The following is a 26,039-nucleotide window of genomic DNA, read 5'->3' on the forward strand; positions in this document are numbered from 1 at the left end:
TAATCTGAAGAATAATGACAAACAGCCCAGCAGTCCAGTAGGCTTTGGAATCCTGTAAAACTGTCCACTGTAGTGTGATCAGGCTCTAGAGGATTTTGAATTATCGTAGAGCACACCCTAGTGGACTATATGCTGTACACCGGAGTTCTTGTAATGCAAGGTATGCCTCATCTTTGCAGTTTGTTGTCACGAACCGCACAGAAGCATGCAAGCGCTCCCGCATTCCCACGAGCTCTAGTCTCTCTAAATGCCCACAAACCAATTAACACCACATACTAGTTAAACCCTCACTCCCCTCATCTACCTCGCTCACTATTGAGGTTTCCTCCCTGAGGTCTGAAACTAGTCACTAGTCTCTTTTATTATCTATATTACCTTTTGGCTACCGACTCAACTCTATCCATTTGACCACAACTTCGCCTTCTGTTTTTGGTACCTCGATACAGAACCCTACTGGCTTTGACTTCTCGCTTTCATTTAAGACCACGTTTGGTACTATACTGTTTTGGAACTCAATTTACCTCCCGACCAGACTCCACTGGAGTAGCCACGCACAGGGTCCTACCTCCTGCAGCCTGATGCCTCCTTCCTTGTGACATTTGTAAAGTTATGTGCTTCCTAAAATACTACATCAAGGTTATTGGAAGATTCCAAGCATGCAGGTTAGACCCAGACCTTTTTTCTCATAAATAGCATGTATTGATCCAAATTAGCTGTAATTGAACCTTTTAATGATAGTGTGCCTGCAGTACAGTAGCTAAGTTAGATCCTAATGAAGGTCATAGAGGGTTATTATTATTAAAGGTTATTTTGTGTGACTCTCCTTGCTAAGGGAGTGGCAGCTTGACTGATTCATCCTTATTCTCATGAGGAATGAGCTGGGGAGCTGCTATAAGGGTGTGGATGGGGTGCTGAGAGGCGTGTCAGAGAAACGTAAAAAAGAAATCCAGAACTAAAGATATACCTGTAAATGTAAGAGTGTACATAGAAAGATCAAGTAGGCAGCTGTGTTAGCATACATAGGCTGTAAACGAGCAGGTAAAGGTTTATTCCATGCTGAACGGAAAAAGAAAAGAGACGTAACATTTTGTTGCCGTGGAGTCTCCTTCATGTTCCTTTCAGCCTGGAATAACCCTTTACCTGTTCCCCTACCTAGAAAGATAATCTTCATCCTGAACTGTTATAAATTCCATTTACAGTTTATAAAGCAAATTTCTAATATCTTCATTTTATACTGTTATAGTAAAGCCTGTGAGTGAACATCAGAGTTGTTCCTTAATTGTATAAAACTTTATTACGAGCTAGTGAATAATTATATATGAACAACGAACATTTGCTTTATTTAAATTTCAATAATTCAATAATCACTCAATGTTTTTCTGACTTGACATTCTAGGGGGTGACATAGGGTATTTGTGTTCAGCTGTGGCTCACATAGGACAGTTTTGTTTAATGTGCTTGATTTATAATAGAACTTAAGCTCTTTTCTCACCACTTATTTTATCCGTTTCTCTGCTGGCACCCAAAGGGGGCATCTTCAGTAGAAAGAGGAAGCAGTATTTGTACGACATCTGTGTCAGTTTGTATCATTGTGAGTCTCGAGCACAGTAATACACAGCCGTGTCTTCTGTCTTCAGGTTATTCAGCGTCAGTGAAGACCTGCTGTTCGAGGTGTCTCTGTTCAGAGTCAGTCGTCCTTTCACACTGTCTGCGTAATTTGTGCTGCCATCGTACCCGAGCCACTCCAAGCCCTTTCCCGGAGCCTGGCGAACCCAGTGAATGTAGTAGCTTGAAAAAGTGTACCCAGAGGTCTGACAGGTGATGCTCAGAGACTGTCCAGGTTGCTTCACTTCAGAAGAAGTCGATGGAACCAAGGAGACAGAGAGAGTCCCTGTAAAAGAATCAGTTTCAAAAGAATTGTAAATTGTGTTGTGTCTACTTAAACATCATGGCACGTTACAAGTATATTTGTGAACATACCCTTTAAGAAATGCATTAAAAGGCAAATACACACAAAGGTCTCCATGTCTGGTTCAGAAAGGCAGGTCTCACCCTCTGTCTTTGCTGGTGATTCAGCCTTGGTGAGGCTCTTAAATACAAGACTAGTAATCTTGATTTGCATACGAGTCTCACTGCCCACAGGACTCACTGAATAAAAGCTACAGGGTTGAAACTGTCTCAGTTTTCAATACACTTCTCTGTAGAAGACACAGGCGGAAACTACAGGGAAAAGTTTTCAAATTGGAGAACAGGAGATACTTCTTTACAGAAATGATTATGGGGATCTGGAATGAGCTACCAAACCATTTTGTTCAAGTTCTTTGTAAAAAATTGTATGTTCTTATCTTGAAATGCTTCACTTTATTTAAATGATTACTGATCTACAGCAACTGCACTACAAATGTCATGCATAGGTACTTTTAAAAGTGTAGCGCAGTTCTCAATTGATCTTTCACAGCTGAAATGTTCTTGGAAACCTAAAATCAAAAGGATTCTAAGTATTTTGTATCTGAATACAAGGTAAGAGTTTTGCATGAGATCACAGAAGTGGACATGTTCACATCTGGATATACCATTCATTTTATAATCAGCAAATTTCTCTGCTTTGCATAGTATAATTCATAATAGGAATCTTAAAAACAACAGTGAAAACATTCATGATAGTAACACAGAGAAGAGTGAATTTCACAACTATAAATATCAAACAGTATTCAGATTATCTCTATGTGCCATTACAATTCACAGTACAGCTAATTATTTTTTACTTTAATTATTTTACTATAGCTTTCTTTTTGAAAGGTACGACTAATTTTTAAAAAATGGTCACTTGTAATCTTAATTAAATGGGAATACTGTCACCTGTGGACTATTTGATGAACATCATCGTCACTGTTCACTTTAGTGAGATGACTGTCACTTCTCTGACTCTAAATGTTCCTTAATCTGGAATTTATATATTATCTTGTGATGTAAAATCAGGATGTTTATCGATGTCTTTCTAGGTGGAGATATCAAGTCTTTTTCTCAATTTGAATATAATGGAATCATTTTCTTTCGAATGCAGGAATTGTTACTGAAAATTACCAACATACCAAAAGCAAGTCTTGTCTTGGTGCATGTTTCTAGAGCTATGGTTCCAACAGCTTTCTTACATGGTGAAAAAGATCCTGGTCTAAGACAAGGCTGTATCTGCTCTGACAGAAGGAAACTGAAGCAGTCAGGATCCTGGATTCAAACCAGCAACTCTAGCACAACCAGCACAACTCTCTATGTAGTTGAAATGTTCCTGCTGCTGTGTCTGTAGAGAGAATCAAGTGATCCACCTATTTTGGTCATTTCCACAGCTCATATTTTGCTTTTGCCTGAGGTTTAAGAATTGTTCTGGGATGGATAATTCAAATGCCTTTGAAAAAGAACCTCTAAGAAATCTGAAAAACCTTTTAATATGTAATTAATCAAGTTGTTAATATCTTCATACAAACAATACTATCATGAAGAACACAATAAGTATCTGCATTGTAATCTGCTAATAGTGACACAAGAAAGGACACATTGTAATCTGTCAATGCATCAGTGAATCAGTGTTTCACTTGTGATTAGGACAGCAGCAGAGGGTTAAATAAGAGAAGACACAGGCAGCTTTGTATGAACTTGCAGGGGCAAATATTTAAATAGCACTGACCTCTGGGAAAATGGACTATTATCAGTCCATCAGAGTTAATGTTTCAATTACAGCTGCCCCATTTGCAATCTGAAACAGATGTATGATTATCATTGACCTCATATTAAAGCCACTACCTTTATCTACATGGAATACATCCACTCCAGTCAAGGCTCTGTTTTTCTCCACAGGCACTTATTCCAATTCACTGTCTGACAATTAGATTCTTGTTTTCGGAGAGTTTTCTAAATCATGGCTAAACTAGATTCTAACTTTCAAATCCAAGAGACCTTAGTGAATCTGTTTGTCTCTTCCAGGTCTGTGAGTTTAATGCCTTTTAAACACATCAATCACTTACTAAATAAATTATATGTTGAACAGATGCAAAATAATGGATTTTTGTGGGTTTAACAAAAGAAGATTATGAGTAAAATGACCTCCATCTTGTAAACATTTTGTAGCTTTAAATAACTTCTGTCACGCCCGACATCCCTCCCTAGAGAGCGCTCCACTACTCCTGTTATTGTTCCTGTAATTGTTGCTAACTCCCCAGGTGTACCTTGTTATGTGTATTATTTAAAGACCAGCTCCTCCAGTCCTCTGGGCTCAAAATTACAGTAAGGATGTCGCGAGGCCTGTCTAGCACCAGGAAACCCTACGTCTGTCTCCTGAGGGCATAGGCCTCATCCCCGACACCTCCCGCTTCCTGAGCCTGGGGTCTAGAGGATCTCGCCCCATCACCCTTGGACCTCTATGTTTTGTCTGTCCGTGTTTTCCCCCTTCCCGGGGATTTTAACCTTGTTGTGTCACAGGATGGATTTCTCGCCGCTGGACTCCCGGACTGTGCCCTGACCTGCCTTTGGACCTGTTTGGATTTGGATGCCATTCTTTGTCTCCCCCGTTCACTGTCTCACGGACTGTTATATTATTTTGTGCACTATTAAACCCCTGTGTGTTTTCCCATAAACCGCCTCCTGTCTCCTCCAGCTTCTACCGCATAGCATAGGGTCTACTACAAAACCCGACACAGACATCTTTCCATGGTTGGAACAACTTCATAGATTACAATAGAATAACACAACATAACATGGAAATGTACAATTGCTAGGTGGATGCCAGATTAAAAACATGTAATGTGTACAAGACATCATTTAGTAGTAATTATATTTTACAACTTTGTGAAACCTGACGTTTATTAACATCTCACAGCAGGATAAATATGTGTTGAATGGACACTGAGTCCAAATTGCCCAAATAACTCTTGATATCACGAAACACTCAATAAAGATATCTTTGTATTGAAGATAAAAAAGAAATATGCAGAATACAATCATCAATCAACAGTGATGTCGAGTATTGAACATCTTCAAAGATGCCTTAATGACTATCAGGTTGCTGGTTCAAATCCTCTGGCTGGCAGAGGAATCCTACTCCGTTGGGCCCCTGAGCAAGGCCCTTAACCCCAACTGCTCCAGGGGCGCCGTACAATGGCTGACCCTGTGCTCTGACCCCAAAGAGCTTGTACGGCTGTCTGTGTGTCTGTGTCTCATGGAGAAAAGCTGGGGTATGCGAAAAGATGAATTCCTAATGCAAGAAATTGTATAGGGCTAATAAAGAAACATTCTAGATTATTATTATTATTATTAGAAGTGGGGAGAGCTACAGCATGCAGGGTCAGGATGTATCATGTGTTTACTTTGTGGGATATTTCTGAAACAAACCATTAAGAGGAAAAGCACAAAACCGTTGGAGATCCCATCTGTTTCCTGAAATTGAGTCAATGCATGACGAATGGAAACACACACACTCTTACACAGACAAGTGGGGTTTTACAGGAGATAACAACTAAACAATATTCACATGTTCATTTGTTTTAGTACTTAAAGGACACAGGATACAATTATAAATACTTTTAAAAACAAATAGCTCAAACTTTGATAAAGTCCATATTCCATATCAAGGGATCAAGAGATAAATTGCATTGTTAGTGTTGTTTGGGATTGATTTATTTTATTTGTATATATATTCCGAGGATTTGTAATGCAATCATGAGCAACAACAAGAGGACTTGTCACTCTGTGTCCCTGGTGAGTGTTGTTTTTATTACAGAAATGTGCAGTAATACACTGAAAACAAAGGGAAGATTCTAAAGGAGTGAATAGGTTATCAGTGCATGAGTCTGGAGTGGATAACTCTGGTCCTTGAGGAGTGCAGAATGTTCTGTTTTTTTTCAATTTACTGTATGTCCTATAACGCGATGTATTACACTGTATTTTATTCTAGTTCAACAGTGATACCGACCTACATATGTCATTCTGTTTATATGTAATTGAATTTCAGTAGTGAATATTGGTTTACAATATGCTGCACTGTGAATTTAATTCAGAAGTGATACTGATTTATAATGTACTGTATTGAGATTGTAGTTAAATAGTGACATTGGCCTGTAATACATATGTGTTTTAGTTGTTGTATTGTATTGTCATTGTAGTTCAGCAGGAATGATAGTTTATACTAAAAGGGAGTAGAGGACCTAATTCCTAGACTTCTTTTTGTTAGGTACTGTGAACTAGTTTCTCAAAAAAAAATTCAAATGATGTGAAAATGATTGTATCATTGTAAGATGGAGCTGCAAAAGAGCTTTGTCGAGTTCCTTATACCCAGCTCATTTTGTGCTTACTGTTTTTGTACAGAAGTCTTGCTGCCTTCCCTCACTGTGGTCTTGAGCACCGTAATACACAGCAGTGTCTTCAGGCTTCAGGCTCTTGGCTTCTAAGTACTGCATGTTACTGGGTACGTCTTCAGTGAGGACAAACTGCCCTTTCAGAGAGTCGGCATAAAGTGGTTCATTTCCTGAGCCACTGTTTACTCTCCCAATCCACTCCAGCCCTTTCCCAGGAGCCTGGCGCACCCAGTGCATGTAGTAGCTAGTCATTTTTAATCCAGAGATTTTACAAGACAGTTTGACTGATTCACCAGGCTTCTTCCCAACTGCTGGAGACTGAGTCAATGAAATATCACAATAGACACCTGCAAAAAGAATATTTTTTTATAAAATATTAATGTAAATGTACAATATGAAACAAAAAAACAACAACTATGCTTTTAATTTTAAAAACAGTATACGCACATTTAAAATATCCAAATAAAAGTACAAAATACACAAAATACACATTTTGTTCTGCTGAAAATGAAATAATTTCCCGATTCTGAGCCTGTAAGAAATTCTGTTTCTCTAACTATTCAGTTAGCGTCAGAGCTGTGCGGAGAGGATTTTAAAGGAAGCTGCTGTAAAATACTTTGCATATGTGCTCTGGGACCTTTAATAAAAGAGGACAATCATCGCTTGATTCTCTAAGCCTCTTTCATGTGAGTTCTGTGTTCCAAAAGAAAGCTTTCTATAAAACTCTCTTAGATGCTGCAACAGAGTTATCAAAAGCAAATATAAGTCTACAAAGTCCACGTTTGCCTGTAAGACTCAGTGCTGAATGGCAGACCAATTACAGTACATATTTCATCTTCCAAAGAATGCTAAAAGACACCTGACATTCAACAATGAAATCAAGACCAAGCTGGGTTAACATGATACATCTGAAATAAACAATATGTTTTTACACAAAGCTTTCTGTAAATGGATCCAACTGTTGATAAGGATTAACAACAGATCTTGAAGGGTGTGGATGAACCCATACTGTGTGTGAGACTGTTGACAGCAGATAGAAACTGTGCTGCAGTGCAGATACAGAGACAGTGGACTGCTCAGGCAGCACACACACACAGTGAGTTAGCTGTGCTGTGCACACTGGTAACATAGTGCTGCAGTCAACTAGGAACACAAGGGAGCATAATAATATAACAAATGCATTTGTACAGACTGCTAAATGTATTGTTTTATGATGTGTTCCTCATTTATTATTTGTTGAAATGGATACAGAAGACTTTAAGGACAAAAATCCAAAACACAGAAATAAGATTTCCTGAAGAATATTCCTGACAGAGTTTACATGTCAAAAATAGTGTGAACCCATCCTAGACCAATTGAAAACTACAAAAGGTCTTTTGAGCCACTAGTGGTTTTGTACCACCTCTTAAGTTACAGTCTGATTAGTCACTCATGATGATCATACCTTAGATTTTAATTTTATGAAAACCAGTGTAACCTGCTAGAAACTCTATTGACAGTGTCAGTAAATGGAAAAAAAAAACAATGAGGGTTCATAGGGCCAGACTGTGTGAGAGTCAGAATGATTTTTAAATACTTGCCGTATTTACAATGAAAGTATGTTGCTTCTTCATTGTATGTAATGCACTTTTTAAGTATTCATTAGATCTCTTTCATTAAACGTTTGTGGACATGTTCATTTAATTTTAAATCATAAGTATGTCACAAGGTAAAAGATGTTGTCTACAGATCTTGGATTTTTTATTTGAGACACTTAGTTATATACAGTAATTAAAACTGCTATGTTAAATTATATAAGGGGTATCATGCATTATTCATAATTTTATCACCAAATGTCAGCACCAAATTCTATACTGTGATTAAAACAGACATTCTCTACTAAACAGGACCTGAATGTAATTGTGTCAGAAATACCCCAAGGTTCATTTTGATGAGTTTTCACATGAATGAAGTTGCTAAGAATTTCATTTCCTGATTTATCTGTGACTAAGTATATATTCAGGACTTAGTAAATTATCTCACAGCACATCACAGTGAACAGCCAGGTATGCAGCAGTCAACACTCAGAGGACACTTGTTTGTGTGGAACAATCTTAAAAACGCTGATTAAGCAAAGGGAAATGTATTACAACTCTTCTGATAAACTCTTTACTAATTATACTTGCTTTATCAGAAAGACTTAATAGAATAGTTGAACTCTGCATACTGATACTGATGCTGACAGGCAGAGACACTTACATGATAAACACCTTTTTTCACAACAGGTAACATTGTGTCTTCAATTTATGTGTCAGAGGAACATTCCAAAGAAACAGAACTAACTTCAAACTTCATACTATTCGTCTTCTTCTAGAACACTGTGGAAAGAGTTTTGTACAATCAGACTTCACTCACTGTACCTCTTACACAGTGATACACTGCAGAGTCTTCAGTCTTCAGACTGTTCATCTCTAAGTAGAGTGTGCATTCGGAATTGTCTCTGGAGATGGTGAATTGACCCTTGATGGACTCTAGATAGCCATTGCTTATGATATGGACCAGCCATTTCAGGCCTTCCCCTGGACAAACTTCTACACCTTTTCATAGTCTTTTGTGACAGGGAACATTCACATTTTATGTCACCCTATAAGACACTAATCATTAATTTACCTGCACAGATAAGCCTGAGGGAGAGGTTTATGATGGGCCTCACTCACTCTGTGCATCACTGTGGCCCAGTGTTCATCTCTAAGTGAACTGTTCATCTCTAAGTGAACAGTGCTTTTGTTATTGTCTCTGGAGATGGTGAATCTTCCTTGGACAGAGGTGGAATAATACTTGTTGCTTCCACTTGGGCTGCTGATAGAGGCCACCCATTCCAGTCCTTTCTGAGGAGCCTGTCGTATCCAGCTCATCCAATAATCTTTTAACTCATACCCAGACCCTGTGCAAGTCAAGGTGAGCTTCCCTCCTGGAGCGACCAGCTGAGGACCAGGCTGGGTCAGAACCACAGCAGACTGGACACCTGGAAACAGAAAACAGAACAATCAAGGACACTGATCCCCTGTTTAACAGTTACAATGAAATACATATTCCAATATGATTGATAAACTAAACTAACATGCAAGAGCACAGGAGATGAAGAACACCACAGCAGAAACAGTCATGCTGATCAGCGTTGCACCTAACAGACAATGACAGCAGTCAGGATCCCTCCAACTTTAATGGGCAACACGTCTCAAGTAATTTGAATATCTTTCTGAAAAGGGCAGGACCTCTACCAATACGTTCTTTATAAAACCACAGCAATGAAGGCAAAGAGTTTTGGATTTATTTTCCAGATTGCCAATTAATTCTTTGACACTTGTGTGAAGTTTGGACATTTAACATCTTTTTATGACTAATTTCCAGATTATTCTGAATATTTTATCTAATTTCTAAGATGAACCTACAGCCATTTCAGATGGGAACAGAAAAGGTTAATTTCTTCTTGTAATGCAAGATCGCCAGTTCCAATTCTTTCACACCCTATAACATTGTAAGATGAACAAAATGAAAAATCAGAAAAGGTGTGTTTTTTTCTTCCTAAAGTCTGATTAAAAAGAAACAGAAATGATGACATAATAACTAATTATTTTAAACCCTTACTTGCACTCTGTTTCTGTAGATACTGTACACTAAGTACAGTACATATCCTGTGGGTTATTGAACAAGGATGCTGATAACTTTACGTTTGGCTTTAACCTCACTTGCCTAGAGTGATGACAACCCAACCAAGGTGACAGGAGATGGTTCTGCCCCCCTCCGTCCCACCCAGTCCCCCCTGAGAGGGTGGGGCCAAGCTTCTGCAGCAGCGGGGATGAAGATGAAGTGGGTGGAGGACTGATGAGCAGAGAATTGTGGGAACGAAAGCCAGATATCTCATGTACAGTATCTAAAGGAGGTAGCTGGTGAACTTCCATTGTAAACTCTCTCAGGAAGTCAGAAAGGATTCCTTTCCTACACAGGCTCCGCTGCTTGGAATCTCCACTACATGGTGGTGGAGAAGTCAGAAGAATTCTGGAATTCATGGTCATGATCCTAAATCAGGTAAATATTCCAACCTTTTCAGTCACTCTTTGTGGTGAGGTCAACATTCCAGACCCCATTGATCCAGATCACGACCTTAATGAGAAAATCATTCTGTTGTGATTGGAATGAATTTGGGCTGCAACTATTTCAAGACATTGGGAAAATAAGCTAAACATATCATTTTTTACAGTTATATATGGTTTTCGCAGAGGATCAAATCTTAATTGGAAGATTTTGTCACATTTTGGTTGGAGATTGCCATGGCTCATAAAGACAACTGAAGGCACCTATACATTTATATATTTTTATGTTTTTACATGTTATATTATTTTTCATTTTCTTTTATTATCTTTTGTGTTACAAAGAAAACAATACAGTCACAAACTGCATAGTTACCATAGTACCAACACTTATGTACTTCCCTAAATTTATTACAGTATATGTTTTTTGTATCATCTGTTTGAACTTGATCAGCGTGCGTGCAGCACAGTAATACACAGCAGAGCCTTCAGTCTTCAGGCTGCTCATCCATAAGTACAGTGTGCCTTTGGGAATGTCTCTGAAGATAGTGAAATGTGAGACTGGGTGAAAACAATGCCAGACTGGATACCTGGAAACAGAAAACAGAGTCAGAAAGTTGGCGATTGTTGCTGGAGCCTCTCTCTGTCTACTTTACTACATCTGCAGCTCTCTCAGCTAACAAGATACTTGACAAATTTGACAAATACATTTGACAAATACAAAACTATCATGAGGAAGAGCCCAAATGTCCGCATTTTAACCTGTTAAATAACAAGAAGAACAGGGAGATTTGCATAAGCCTCTAGGAGTACAGATTTAAACAGATAGTGAGCCCCTGATGCTGTATTTTCTGTGTGTTTGTACAAGTTAAGTACAGTTGCTTCGGGTTTGTGAGTAATTCAAACAGAGAACGAGGGTTCATAGTGCTAGGCTGTGGGAGTCAGAGTGGTGTGTACATACTGTAAATAGATCCTTCATTGCATGTGACGTTTTATTAAAGAGTTTGTTCCATCTCTTTCAGAAAAAAAAAACGTTTTTGAGCTTATTCCTTCGATTTTAAATCATGTGTATATAGCAACGTTAAAGGTGTTGCCTACAAATGAAGTTTTGAAATCTACAGCACTTCACAATTATGTATATGTGACATACTGAATTAAATTATGTAAAAAATAGTATCCATTATTTATAATCTTATAATGTGTTTAAAACAGACATCGTCAACCAAACAGGACTTGTATTTAATCAAGGACTTAAAAAGCAGAAGAGGACTTTATTATTTCCTGGTGTGTCCATGATTGTGTATCTATTTGAAAAAGATACGTTACATTATCTCAATGCACACTTCAGATTTTAGTGTGCAACACTGCTTTCACCCAACCACAGCAAACACTTCGATGTGTGGAAAATCAGAAAATCCCATCATAAACAGATGAATGTGTATACAAATTTAAACTTATTTGATAAAACTTGAACTTTTAATACTTACTAAATTAGAAAAAACCTCAAAGACTAAATCTGAAAAATAAATTAATTAGTTCAGCAGATAATATCTGCATATTGGCACCAGTATGCTGAAATACTAGGATACCAAAGTAGATTTATACCTTTTTCATACCAGAAAGGATAACATTGTGTCTTCACATTCTTTATCCAAGGACAATTCATTTTTAATAATAACAATGTTTATTTGTATAGCACCTTTCATACAATTTTGGTAACTCAAAGTGCTTATTACAAAGAAGAAGAAAAAAAGAAAGCTAACTTAAAATAAGCAACAATAACAAATTAAAAGAACCATGCACAAACAATAAAAATAGCATTAGAATCATATAAGAAAAATCAATGGAAAGCAAGAGTAAAAAAGTATGTTTTGAGCTGCCGTTTAAAAATATTCACAGAGCCAGCCTCCCTAATATTTATAGGAATACTATTCCACAGTTTGGGTGCTTAGTAGTTTGTACAAGCAGTACACTGACTTCTCTCACTGTGCCTATAGCACAGTAATACACTGCAGAGTCTTCAGTCTTCAGGCTGCTCATCTGTAAGTACAGCTGGTTTTTGGAATTGTGTCTGGAGATGCTGACTCTTCCCTTGACAGATGGGATATAATCTGTGCTACCACCAGAACTACTGATGTAGCCCAGCCATTCCAGGCCTTGCCCAGAGGCCTGTCGGATCCAGCTCACATAATAATCAGTAATGGCATTGCCAAAGTTGTCTTGCCCAGAGCCCTGACAAGACAATGACTCTCCTGGCTTTTTCACTTGAGGACTGGACTGGGTCAGAACAATGTCAGACTGGACACCTGGAAAGAGACACAACAGTGCTAATACATAGATAGTTTCCAGAGTAATTAATATAGAAAACATTCCTACCACTGCTGGTTTCCAGTTGAATGAAATACACACCTGTACACAATGCTATCATGAAGAATGCAATCAGTATCTGCATTGTGACCCTTCAATACTGACACAAAGAAAGAAGACCTGCAGTTAGTGCCTCACTTGTGATCAGAAGAATGACAGAGGATTAAATAGGAGAAGACACTGGTGGATTTGCATAAACCTGCAGGAGGACACATTTAAATAGCACTTGCTTCTGGGGCATTAAACTATTATCTGTGCATCAGAGTAAACATTTCAATTACAGCTGCTCCGTTTTCAATTTGAATTTGATGAGACTAACATGATTATCAGTCACATCCCATTAAAGAAACTACAGCACATTCACTTACATGAAATACATCTACTTGAGACTTTTCCTGTATACGCAAGCGCTTATTCCAATATTGTTAATTACGCGTCAGTTAAATTCAGGGTTTCAGACAGTTTTCTAAATTGTGGTTAAAATAAATTCTAGCATTCAAAGTCAGGAGACGTTTGTGAAACTGTCTTCTTGTCTTTTCAATGCCTGTGAGTTGTATCCCTTTTAAACACATTAATCAGTCAATAAAAAAATGAACAGGTGCAACTTAATGGATTTATGTGGAACAGACACAAGAATATATAAGTAAAATGACATGCACATAGTACATACTTTGTAGCTTTAAATTATTAAAGCTCTATTATATTCTACTATATTCTATTTTACTCTATTCTTTTGCAATAGAATAATTCAAAATAACATGATAATTTACCAGATAGGTGGACTTTAATTAGAAATTACAATAAAAACCACAAACTAACATGCTATAGGAAGGCGAACAATATGAATTCAAAATAAAGACATTATTTTAAAATGTAAGGAAATGCATTTTACAGATTTTTACAGATCTTACAGCAGGACAAATATGTCTTCAATGTATGTTGGGTATGAAAGTGTTTTTGTTCAAAACAACATCAGCATGAAAGAAGTAAAAGGAACATGAGTAATATGACGTTAATCAAATAGAAAATATAGCTTAGAGCTGCAAAGATTACAGTAAATGCATAACATACAGTAACATGGCAGGATTCCACAAACAGGTAGACGATGTGTGCTAAACAAGAAATCATGCGCTTTTATGTAATTATATCTTACAGCTTTAAGTATGAAAATAAGGATATGAAAATGTTTGCCCAAAACATCAGTATTAGTTTTAAACACACTAAAATATCTTCTGAAGCCCAACTACCCAAAACACAAACTACAAACAATAGCGATGTGGACCGTTCCACATTTTTATTGTTAATTAATGAATATCAGAGAAGTGGACAGTACTACAGCTCCCAGGGTCAAGGAGTGTAAAATAAGTGTCTTTTGTTTCATTTTGTGAGATATTTCTGCTACAAACCGTCTGTCTACAAACCTTCAGGAGACATTCATGCCTCATTGAACGTTTCAAGGAAGGAGAAACAGAGAAACCTTGAGACAATGGAGATTTCATCTGTTTCCTGAAACCGAGTCTTGTTTTATTATTGTCATATACCATAGGAAACAAATAATTTATTACAGCAAAGGAAATAAATCTGACTCCACTTTTCTGTTTATTGTTACTTCCAATTGAGAACAAGAAGACGCTGTGAAAAAAGTAAATTCTTCATCTGAGGTGAACATCATGTTGCCTGTATGAGTTGTAGAGTTAAAAAGAGTAATATTAATACCTAACAGAATAAACCAGTTTCGGAATGTTATACAGGCTATGTCACAAAGCTGTGCTAAAATAAAATATTTTTAAAGCTGTAAATTCAGCAGATAAAACTCTATACCCAGGGCAGTCCAATAGATGTTAAGCAGGAAGAATTTCATTTTTTTACATCTACTGCGTCACTTTGCTTCACTGTGTCCTCTGAGCACAGTAATACACTGCTGTGTCTTCAGTCTTGAAACTGGATATTTCTAAATAAGCCACATTTTTTCAGTACTCTTATGTTACTTTGACACTTGATAGAGTTGATATATATATGATATAGTTATCGTTGTTGACACTAGTATAGCTGTTATAGGCCACCCATCCCAAAGATAACAGCTGCTGTTTACTTCATGGTTGCCTGCCTTGTTCTACATTTTCTGTTCTTTCTCCATCTTGTGAATCTCTGTGGCTTTTATAGAAAGCAAAATCAGTTAAATTTGAATAGCACCTGGAGAGGGGCAGGGTCTGGACCAGCGCAGCTCTGAAAAGCCAAGAGCCCTGACCAGGCAGAACAATTCTGAACAGGCAGCTCTCAGCATCACTGCATCTGCTGCATGGCGTTTTGTAACAAGAGTTGTTTTATAAAATGTCTTTCTTTTGTTTTATAAAAGATCTAGCAAGGACTGGTTTTGGGGACCCATAAGTGTGTGGAGACTAGAATCTCACATAACTATCGATTTCTTAATGTAACTTCCTTTCGAATAGAGAAACTCAAATGTGTTATATACAGGTATTCAGAATGCCTTAGGTGTTTGTAATGTTTTATCAACAGCACATTACAGAAGTATTAGTATTAAGGTTAGAGTTGGGGTTAGTGTTAGGGTTAAGGTCAGGGTCTTCTGTAGCCAACAAGTCTTTCGAAACTATACTTGCAATTGGTTAAAAATGATAACTCAGGTAATATTATTCAGGCTATATGAAAACTTATTCAAAGGAAGAGTTAAGAGTATTTTTTTTTCATTATAGCAAACTAAATAAATCTGGCTTTACATTGCAGCCTGAAATGTTTTTCCAATATGTTTTTGCTCAAATTGTCTCTAACCATTATAAATGAGATGACAGTGAGAAAAAAAAATCTTCATCCTGTTGCCTTGTGTCCATCCCAGTGTTTGTATATATTAAAGAGATCTGTAGTTATAGAGTGCTGGTCACCTGTGTATAATATGCTTCATATTGCACAGCAGTCTGCAGTGTCTTGAAGCAAATTTCAATTTACAGCATTACACGAAGTTATTTCTGTTGTGGTTAGTAAATTTTAAAGATACGATAGGTATCGGTAGGTCAAAGCAAAATTCGAATTGAAAAAGGAAAAAAAAAGGATCTAGGTAATAGTGACTTTGCATTAATACATTACATTTGAATTATAATACACCTCACCCTAGTGGACTATTAGTAAACCACTTGATGTGCAGGTGCATGTCTCATCTAATAAAGTATTGATCTGAGGTAAGATTATTTCTTTTATGTAGTATTAGTAGTATTAGTATTCTCACTGTTCGTTTTAGAGATGGAACAGACTTTCATAGTCACACAGAGTGCTGGTTGCTAGTGTATAAAATACTTTAAAGACATTAAATTTACTTTAAAGATGAATAGGTACAGTAGGTTGAAAAGAAGATAGAACGAAAGAGAGGTTATGTCAGTGGATTTTGTTTAACGTTTTTATGTTTATTATTGTTTGACTTGTGGAAAAAAAATGTTTTTGGAGAGAAAAGTGCTTTATTTTTATGGATTGGTGGAAATGTTTATTTTGTTTCTTAGATTTTTGTATATATTCAAGGGATAAAAAATCAAGTGAAATCACATCCTCATCCACACATACTTTGCTTATTAAGTTCAAACATCAATTCCTAGGATATCTAATAGTATAGAAAAATAAAATAGAATTTTAATAGTTCTAATCTAATATTTTGATATAATTCTAAAATAACTTTTCAAGATATTTTGTCACAAGGAACATACAGATTGTATATCAGCTTATAAGATACTAATTGCTTTTTTAGGTACACAGTTCAGCCTGAGAGAGGTTTTTGCTGGGCTTCACTCACTCTATGTATCACTGTGGGTCTCGGGCACAGTAGTACACAGCTGTGTCTTCAGTCTTCAGGCTGCTCATCTCTAAGTAAATTGTGTTTTTGGCGTTGTCTCTGGAGATGGTGAATCTTCCCTGGACAGAGCTGGAATAATGCTTGATGCTTCCACTTGGACCACTGATGTATGATACCCATTCTAGGCCTTTCTGAGGAGCCTGTCGAATCCAGCTCATGTCTGAACTTGAAAGGTCAGATCCAGACCAGGTGCAGGTCAAGGTGAGCTTCCCTCCTGGAGCGACCAGCTGAGGATCAGGCTGGGTCAGAACCACAGCAGACTGGACACCTGGAAGAATTAAAATATTAAAAAACACATTGATAATTGTGTTACTATCTGCTGCCAAGGCAAGTAACATTGTATTGTCTGCTTAAATGTTGCCAAGTTTACATTTAGTAAGACTTACTTTTCAAAACAAATGCTGTAAACGCTAAAATTTGTACAATTGCCATTGCTTGGCAAGATACTTGAGTCAGACAATACAAAGGAAAGTGAGTCGCTACTTCTTCTTTTCTTGAGATCATTTATACAGCTCTTTCCCTTCGATTTGACTAGAATTCTTAGAGGGGGCGTGTTCTCAGAGGGTGCTCCTTTAAATCCAGTGAAATGTCACGTCAGACAAGACTTGTTGATAGAAAGAAAAGGTTGAAAAGAGAGCTAAGAGAAAGTGTAGAGAGACACCAAGGAATCCAACTTTGTCAGAATGTAAGAGAGGATGATTGTAAGATCCCTATGAGCTGCTCAGATAAACCCTTCAACATTATCATTCAGGGCTAGATTTCTACTTCCTAAAAATCTCAATAGGTCTGTTTTCACAATGTTTTCAATGGCTACAACAAACATCCCAAAGGAAAAAAAAAACTGAACAAGATTTTTTAGTTTGTTTTTGGAATGATATGCCATTAAAGATATGACAAAGATAAAAAACATCCCTCAAATTGTGAAAAGTTTTGTATATTCATCCATCCAACAGTGTGATTATGTGTGAGAACGTCTTGTTCACAGCTCCCTTGACCGCACTCGGCCATCATCCCCACCAGGCACCTTCCTCTGCAACAGAACTCGCTGCATCACCTGCAAATTCATATCTAACAACATGCTCATTCAGGGCCCTCAGGTCAATTCCAGATCACCCAGACGACATCCTGTACCTCCAGCAGCCTCATTTACTGCATCTCCTGCAAAAAATGCCCAGTTATCTACGCTGGAGAAAAGAGAAGGAGGCTAAGAGACCACTTCAGAGGAGATGTTTGGGCTGTAAAGATTAAAGATTTCATTTCACCTCAAATGGCCATGCTCACATCTCTCTGTCTCTTTTCTCAGAGAAGGGTTTCTCACCTCCCACAGCAGAAAGACAACAGAAACTAAACTCATCTTGAAACTAGGTTCACACCGTCTCCCTTCTCTCAATGACCGATTTATTTTTGTGTAATCTTCTCTATTTTCATGCAGGTTTTGACTTCACACCTTTCTTCACTCCTCTCCACTTTGCACTTCCTGGGTGGCCTCTCTGCCCCTCCTGCCTCCTCCCCTCTCCCAGCTTTTGTTCTTCTGTGCTATTTAATCTTTGCTGTCTGCCCTGTCTTTCTCACACCTGAAGAAGGCTTAACAGCCTAAACATTGTTTTTTCTTTCTTCTCTTTTCAGCATGGAATAAACCTATTACTTGTACCATTAATATTGGCCACCTACATCTATATTTTGAATTGATACTTTAAGACACCTAAGATAACAAAGCTTTGTTTCCTGTAGCAATAACAAATACAAATTATTGAGAAGTGACAGTGAAGAATGATTGGATCTAGTTTCCATGTGCAGGTAGATGTCTGCAAAATAAATCAAAGCAATGATTGTTTTGCACGTAAGGACTGTGAACAAACACCATGTGCACTCAATTTGTTTGTGATCACACCATAGAATGGAGGTGAATGATGTCTGCTTGTAGCAGAGCAGGTGCTGGGAGCAAGGTCCACACAAAAGAGTTTAGGCAGGTCCAATCATGACTGGAGAATCAGCGTCTCTTCTTCCTGCTTGTAGATCCTGTGCTGGTTAAGACTTTTAGGCCTGGAAGCATCTTCACTGCACTGCTTAGTGGTGGTGGATGGATAGACAAAGCAGAGGACGTGCTGGACACCATGAGCTTAGTTTTCTGGAAACCCGGGAGACTTTGTAGTTTTGGTGGAACAAATGAAAGAAAAAAATTGAAATCTCATTACTGCTGACTATTCATGAATCAAGTGCACTTTGATATATAGAATACTTGGGTTCTCAGCATGCAAAACATGTCTCATTCTTGAATTCTTAATTGCTTCCTAAGAATTCTGGATCCAGATTATTGGAGAGATTCCAAGTACTGTCCATGAGGCTGTCCATGGTGCTACTACACTGTTTGACAAAAACCAAGAGGTTGGTTTGGTGATCCTAGTTGATGTACTTTTTCCCTTTTATGTATGTACTGATATGCTGATTGTAAACCATACTGTAGCTGCAGTGCCTTGAAGTAAATTCCTAATATTTGCATTGTATACTGTTGTAATAAAGACTGTGATCTTCAACAGCCCGCAGTGAATTTGAATGACTCTAAGTGAATTTGACTTCTTGGCTTTGTAGGAGTGGGGGTGGGGTAGTGGTGGGGTAGGAGGTGGTAGGCGCTTTAAGCTGTGGTTTGCAGAGCACAGTTTTTCTTAATTTTCATTATCTAAATCTTCTTTTTTACCAGTTACAGTGTTCAATCCATTTATCCGCTGTCCTGCAGAGGGGCCATCAGCACTGGAAAGAGGAAGCAGTATTTGTATGACATCTGTGTCGGTTTGTATCACTGTGACTGTCGAGCACAGTAATACACTGCTGTGTCTTCCACCTTCAGGTTGTTCAGAGTCAGTGAAGACCTGCTGTTCGAGTTGTCTCTGTTCAGAGTCAGTCGTCCTTTCACACTGTCTGCGTAATTTGTGCTGCCATCGTACCCGAGCCACTCCAAGCCCTTTCCCGGAGCCTGGCGAAGCCAGTGAATGTTACAGCAGGAAAATGAGTACCCAGAGGTTTGACAGGTGATGCTCAGAGACTGTCCAGGTTGTTTCACTTCGGAAAAAGTTGATGGAACCAAGGAGACAGAGAAAGTCCCTGTAAAAGAATTGGTGTCATTAAGAATTGAAGACTGTCTTCCTAAGCATCATCACGCATAATAAGTATATACAGTATGTGCACATACCCTTTAAGAAATGCATTAAAAGCCAGACACACAACATAGTCTTCATGTCTGGTTCAGTCTGGTTCACCCTCTGTCTTTGCTGGTGATTCAGCCTTGGTGAGGCTCTTAAATACAACACTAGTAACCCTGCTTTGCATATGAGTCTCACTGGCCACAGGGCTCAATAATATAAGATACAGGGCTGTTTTCTGTCTCAGTTTGCAATGCACTTCCCCATGGAAGACAGAGGTGGATACTATAACGAAGAGGTTTGAAAATGGAGAACAGGAGCAACTTCTTCACAGAAAGAAACACTGTATACAGGTTACACATAATGTATGGTTTCATATACAAATTTCCCTGCATCTTTAGAATGTTGTATCCTGAAAACAAATGCCCTACTATTAATGGTTTTACTTTGATGATTTTGGGAACAATAATAAGTAAGAGTAACAGTAAAAAAAAAGATTTATACAGAAAGTAACAGGGTCCAATTGACAAATTTGGGGTAACACCCATAGACTAGGATATATATTTCAGAGTTCTATTTTTTTTAATAAATGAGCAAAAGATGAGCTTTTACAGAGAATTGTTTCACTAATTCACAGTATCAAGGGATATACTGTAGTTTTATAATTTGGTTGAATTCATTGACTTTTGAATCATGTTCCAACTATTATCTTTTAAGGAATTATCTGTAATAGTTAACACAAACTCACAAATAACCAATCAGAAACTAACAGAAATCTGTAAGTAATTGTTTGAGTCACTAATGATTTTGACACCCCACTTCCCCTCTTCTTCTGGAGATACATTATATACTGTACAAGATCTGAAGGAATAAGTAAAATGAAAAACCGACAGAAAAATATTGAAGAAATCTGAGTCTCTTATGAATTTGAACCCCAACTTCCCCTCTGTTTCTGGGGGTGCAGTATATAAATATCCTGACCAAGTGACTGAAGAGATCTGCCCTCCATCCACCCCACCCACCTCCCCTCACTCAATTGGGAGGGGCCAAAGGACTGCTATGCTGGTGATGCACAATGGGTGGGAGGAGAGTTTATCAGCAGAGAATGCTGGGAAGGAAGGCCAGATATATCATATACATATATAGAAGAGAAGCTGGTGGCTCAATTCAAGACCATCCTAATAAAGATGCAATTGTGCTGCAGCTGTGTCAAGACACTGGGAAACAAAGATGCACACGCACCTCTTTTTCAGGCTGTTATGGTTTTCTCAGAAGAACAACACTTTATTTAGTGGCGTTTTGTTTGGCAATATAGTGCAGTGACAGGCGAGGAAACTGACACATTTAAAAATTATTTCTCTGTAAGTGATAACACAATGATTCACTGCATAGTAAGCCATAGCAAAAACAATTCACGAACTTACCTACAGTAAATTACATACAGCATGTGGTTTTTGTACCATCTGTTTGCTGAACTTGATCTGCGTGTGGGTTGCACAGTAATATACAGCAGAGTCTTCAGGCTGCTCATCTGTAAGTACTGTATAGTGTGCTGCTGGAAATATTTTGTGAGATGGTGAGTCTTCCCTTGACAGACTGGGCATAGCTTGTGTTACCACCATCTCTACTGATGTAGGCCAGCCATTCCAGGCCTTTCCCAGGAGTCTGTTGGATCCAGTTTGTATATGAATTAGAAAAGCCATATCTGTACACATCTTGACTGAGCCCTGACATGACAGTATGAGAGACTCTCCTGCCTTTTTAACCTGAGGACCAGACTGCATCAGAAGAATGTCAGAATGGACACCTGAGAGTCAGTGTTTTGTGCTTAAATTGTGGCTTTCTCTTTATGTGGATTGTTTTTTATCAAAATATATGTCCCCATCCATCCATTACTAAAAGACTTCAACCACTCCAGGCCAGCAGAAGAGACAGAGCCCATCACAGCAAGCAAAGGGCACAAGGTGGGCTACACTTTGGACAGGACATCAGTCCAGCACAGTGCACACACTCACACCAGGGCCGATTTTCCCAGAAGCCAAACTAACCTACCAGTATGTCTTTGGACTGTGGGAGGAAACTGAGCTGAATTCTACAGGAACCAACATGAACATGAGGAGAACATACAATCTCCACACAGAAAGTAGCCCAGGTCTGGAGTTGAACCCAGGGTCCCTGCACTGCGAAGGAGCAATGCAAATTTCTGTACCACTGTAACTCCGCATCATTAATGTAACACATAATAAACTGAATTGCTTATAGGAGAACCTGGATTTGTTTTTTTAGTTCATAATGAGAAACTGGACTTTATATGATCATGTGATGTGTTACAATCTCTAGGTGAAGAGCTTTCAAGAGGAAGTGACCTCCCGCGCTGTATTGTGTCTACAGACAATTACTACAACTGCTTCTGGTGTGTCAGAAACATGACATTTTTAGAGAGATCACTGGGAATATAGATGACTATAATTCACGAACTACTGTGCTCCCCCAAAAGATAAAGTGAGAATTCGGGTGTGTATTGTAAAAATCGTGGCTCCATGTTGGCATATTGTATTTTTTATAAAAAGGCACGAACTATATTTGTTTGACATCTTCGAATAGTTGTAAAACTTATTAAAAGTACCTTTGAATCTTGAGAGTAACATTTAATAAAAGACATTGCCTATTGGAGAACATGGAGTTTGCAATAGGTTATAACCAGAAACTGGACTCTGCACGATCACAGAATGTGTTGCAATGTTACTGCAGCATGCCTCCAATTTCTCTCACGGCACATCCCAGCTGACAGCTGATTAATGGATCAACCTATTTTTTTATTTAACGTTAACTCATGAGCATGTCACAAGATAAATGATAAACATTGATTGTGCTGAGAATGACTTATTCTATGGGTATCTGCAAACATCTATTTGCACTGCTTTTTGTTTGATATAGTTTGCCAATAGATTTGCTCAGTTAAAAGAATACCAGTACCTGTAGTTTACATGAGCACAAACTGGATTGAAATGTAACAGTGTAAATCTTCACCACATTATCATGCAGCTCCCCCTAGTGGCTACTGTGCGTTAGCGTTTTCACTGAATTGTAGCAAAGCGTTGTCGTCTTCATTGTGCAAATAAACACAGTCCAGAATACTGGCTCCAGCAGAGTTTGAGAAGCTGTTGCTTTTAATTGGTGAAATGCATAATGGAAATAAAGATAAAATTCTCTATTGATAATGCAGTCCTTACGATTGCAGGAGAAATATGGATTCCGCTGAGTAACACAGACTCCAGTACCTAAGTGATTTTATTTGATGTTATGTAGCTGCTACGTATTCTCCTTCAGTGTGTTTAGACAGTTATTGTACAGGCAGTGAAGGGCACCTTCCCTTCACGTTCCTACACAGCTGTGTCGTCAGACTGTAGTCTGTTCATCTGCAGGTAGACTGAGCTGCCAGACTTGGACACTGTGAACCGGCCCTTGAAGGAGTCTACGTTTGTGTCTGCATTTCTGCCAGCCACTCCAGTCCCTTTCCAAGGGGCTGACGAATCCAGCCCCTTGCATAGCTGCTATCCGTCAGGGAATATCCACTGACTGCACAGGACAGCCGCAGGCTCTGTCCTGGCTTCCCGATCTCCGAGCTGGACTGGGTGTCACGATTGTAATCCCTCCTCTTAAAGGTGCTCTGTCTCTTTCACATTTTTGCTGATTCCGTGAACCTGCCCTCAATCCTGTCCCTCCTTATTTAAGGCGGGCACTACTCCGGGCTCTGCATTGGAAGACGGACGCCTGGAGGCCCGCCTACCATCAAGTTGCCATACGTCCGTGGCTTGAGAGCATAGACCTCCTATAGGCATCCTGACCCAGCTGAGTCTGGGGCTCGGAGAGCCTGGCCCCATCATCCTGTTTTTATTTCCCTATCCCTGTACCGGATCCCGTTCCGGTTTTAAACTTTGTCTTGTCTTCGTCGCGGATGGATCACTCGGATTAGGACCCTGGACTTCGCCCCGGATTTTCTCCTAGATTCCTTGGACTTGTTCGCCATGGCCACGCCCCCCCGAGCACCATTTCGCTATCGTCACACCCCCTTGTTTGTCAACCTGCCCTGACCCTCGTCATCACCCCCCCGTTGTCCTACTCCACTCACTTCCGGATAATACCGTCTGGATAGGGTCCTGAACTACGCATCGTTACACTGGGTCAAGACCACATCACAACTGGCATCTGCAAAACCAGGAAACACAAAACATATAACTTAAACAAAGCCAACAGGAAACACTCACACTGCACAAACATCAAGACCAGTAACACTCCTGCTGAGAGACTCATGTTTGAACCCTGTACAGACAGAGCAGGTTTCCTCAGGGAGCCCCTGTTTATCTGTGTTTAATAAGTCTCTGCCTCTCGCTTTGCATGAGGGATTTGCAAGTTTGAGAGACAGGAAGCTCAGCTCTTTTCTCATTCATAAAATACAGTAATTCAGAGCTCTAGCAGCATGAGCTGTAATGTCTGTCAAAGACGAACGGTATAAGTGTGAATATACAGTATGTACATGTCTGAATGCATGCAGCATGTCTGAAAATCTTCTCCTTCACAAATTTACTAGGATCATAATTCTAACATTTATTTATTGTATGTAATTTCTGTATACTGGATAAATCAGGTAATAAATTTAAGTCATGATTTAATATTCCACATTTATAACAGATATTAATATCATCAGTCAATATCTCCACATTTATGCAAAATAATAATGATTCCAAACATTGTAATTCCTAATGAAACCTACTGTATATTGTAGTTTAAACAGTATGCAATCCTATCCGTTTTTAGAGCGCTTGATTCAAACTATTCGAAAGGCAGATTGTGCGGATCTGAAGAGAAAAGACTCTCTTTCTTAATTGTAAAGTTTTGTAATCACTTGCTTTGTGTGGCATGAGAGTTGAGCTCAATGCCGTTTTTTGTTTCAACATTAAAGCAATTGCATTCTGCGTGTAAACTGCGTAAAATCTTCATAGGTGATTGGTATTGGACTCAAAAGGGAAACTCTTGCAGACAGAGCGTTAACGAGAATGGAAAGGTTCCACCGAGACTTGAACTCGGATCGCTGGATTCAAAGTCCAGAGTACTGACCATTACACCATGGAACCCCTGAGAGCCCTTGACTGACCTGCGGCCTGAGAAACACCTGCGCTAAAGACTAGCTTGTTTCAAGAAGCTCAGACGGAAACCTGCACGTTTTACGACACTGGTCATTGCTGCTCCAATCACCACACTATCTGGTCAGCCTGCACGGCCTCAAGCACTGTGATGCCTTCCAAAATAAACCATTCAGCATTGGACAACAACTAGACCAATCTATGCCCTTTCATACGGTAACTAGGAAAAGCGTTTCCCACAACTGCCTTTCAAACATCCCAGAAATCATGATGACAATCCGTGTACGTGTGTAGTTCTACTGAGCACCCAGAATACAAGGAACACGCACTGGACGAAGAAGTGCAGCAATTCATTTTACCAGCACTTTCCCTGTGGACAAAAGCAGCTTAGTATTAAACTAGCTGGAGACACTCATCAGCGTTTAACGCTCAAACTGTTAACTGTTAACTTGGCTTTTATAAAGCAGAAAAACAAACGACTTTTGCCATCCTGACTGGCAGCAGGTCGCTGTATTTTGTAACTTTTATCACCATCTCGTTTGCTTATATTAAATCTTTGCTTTCTTATTTCATTGTGATAACTAGGGAGTTACGTGCAGTCAGAGGACTGAAGACAGACCGATTTCCAGGGCGGATGTTTGCTCATATAAGAACTGCCTTTCTTGCCGGTTTTGTGACACCAGCGGTATGGATTATTCCGTTTTGAGGGTCCCTCAATTCCCTTTGAGATTTAAACCACTTTGCCACATATCATCACGTTGAAGAGTGCGAAATGGGTCGCAAATGTGAATATATGGAAGCATTTTTAAGCCGTTAAAAACCATGTTGTACTCTTTCAAACTCTTTATTCACGAAGCGTAGGGGTGTAGAAAGAGGCACAAGGGTCGTTGGTCTAGGGGTATGATTCTCGCTTCGGGTGTGAGAAGACCTGGGTTTAAATCCCGGACGAGCCTGCTTTTCTGCTCTTGTGCATAGTGCGTAAGAGACCGTTCAGTTGAGAGAGGGATTATAATTTGTGTGCTGCCCCCACAAGAGGAAGCGCCCTCCCTCGTCACCGTTCTCGTGATTCAAGACGCCGGTCTCCTGCAGTCGTTTGCTGAGTGGAATATTGGCTTGGGTTGAAG

At 38.9% G+C, this 26,039-nt stretch overlaps 1 long non-coding RNA gene and 1 other non-coding gene across 2 annotated transcripts in view; one reads left to right on the forward strand and one right to left on the reverse strand.

Annotated features, from left to right (window-relative positions):
• Positions 1-993, forward strand: part of LOC138238292 (uncharacterized) — a 7,681-nt gene extending 6,688 nt beyond the window's left edge. The window contains exon 4 of the long non-coding RNA XR_011189352.1: positions 1-993. This exon is cut by the window's left edge and continues 737 nt beyond it. This is a non-coding gene — a long non-coding RNA (uncharacterized lncRNA).
• Positions 994-24,834: 23,841 nt separating this feature from the next.
• On the reverse strand, positions 24,835-24,906 carry trnaq-uug (transfer RNA glutamine (anticodon UUG)). The gene has a single exon. It is a non-coding gene; the product is annotated as a tRNA-Gln (tRNA).
• Between the last annotated feature and the right edge of the window lie 1,133 nt (positions 24,907-26,039).

This window comes from Lepisosteus oculatus, chromosome 4 (genome assembly GCF_040954835.1).
Source record: "Lepisosteus oculatus isolate fLepOcu1 chromosome 4, fLepOcu1.hap2, whole genome shotgun sequence".
NCBI classification, from domain to species: Eukaryota; Metazoa; Chordata; class Actinopteri; order Semionotiformes; family Lepisosteidae; genus Lepisosteus; species Lepisosteus oculatus.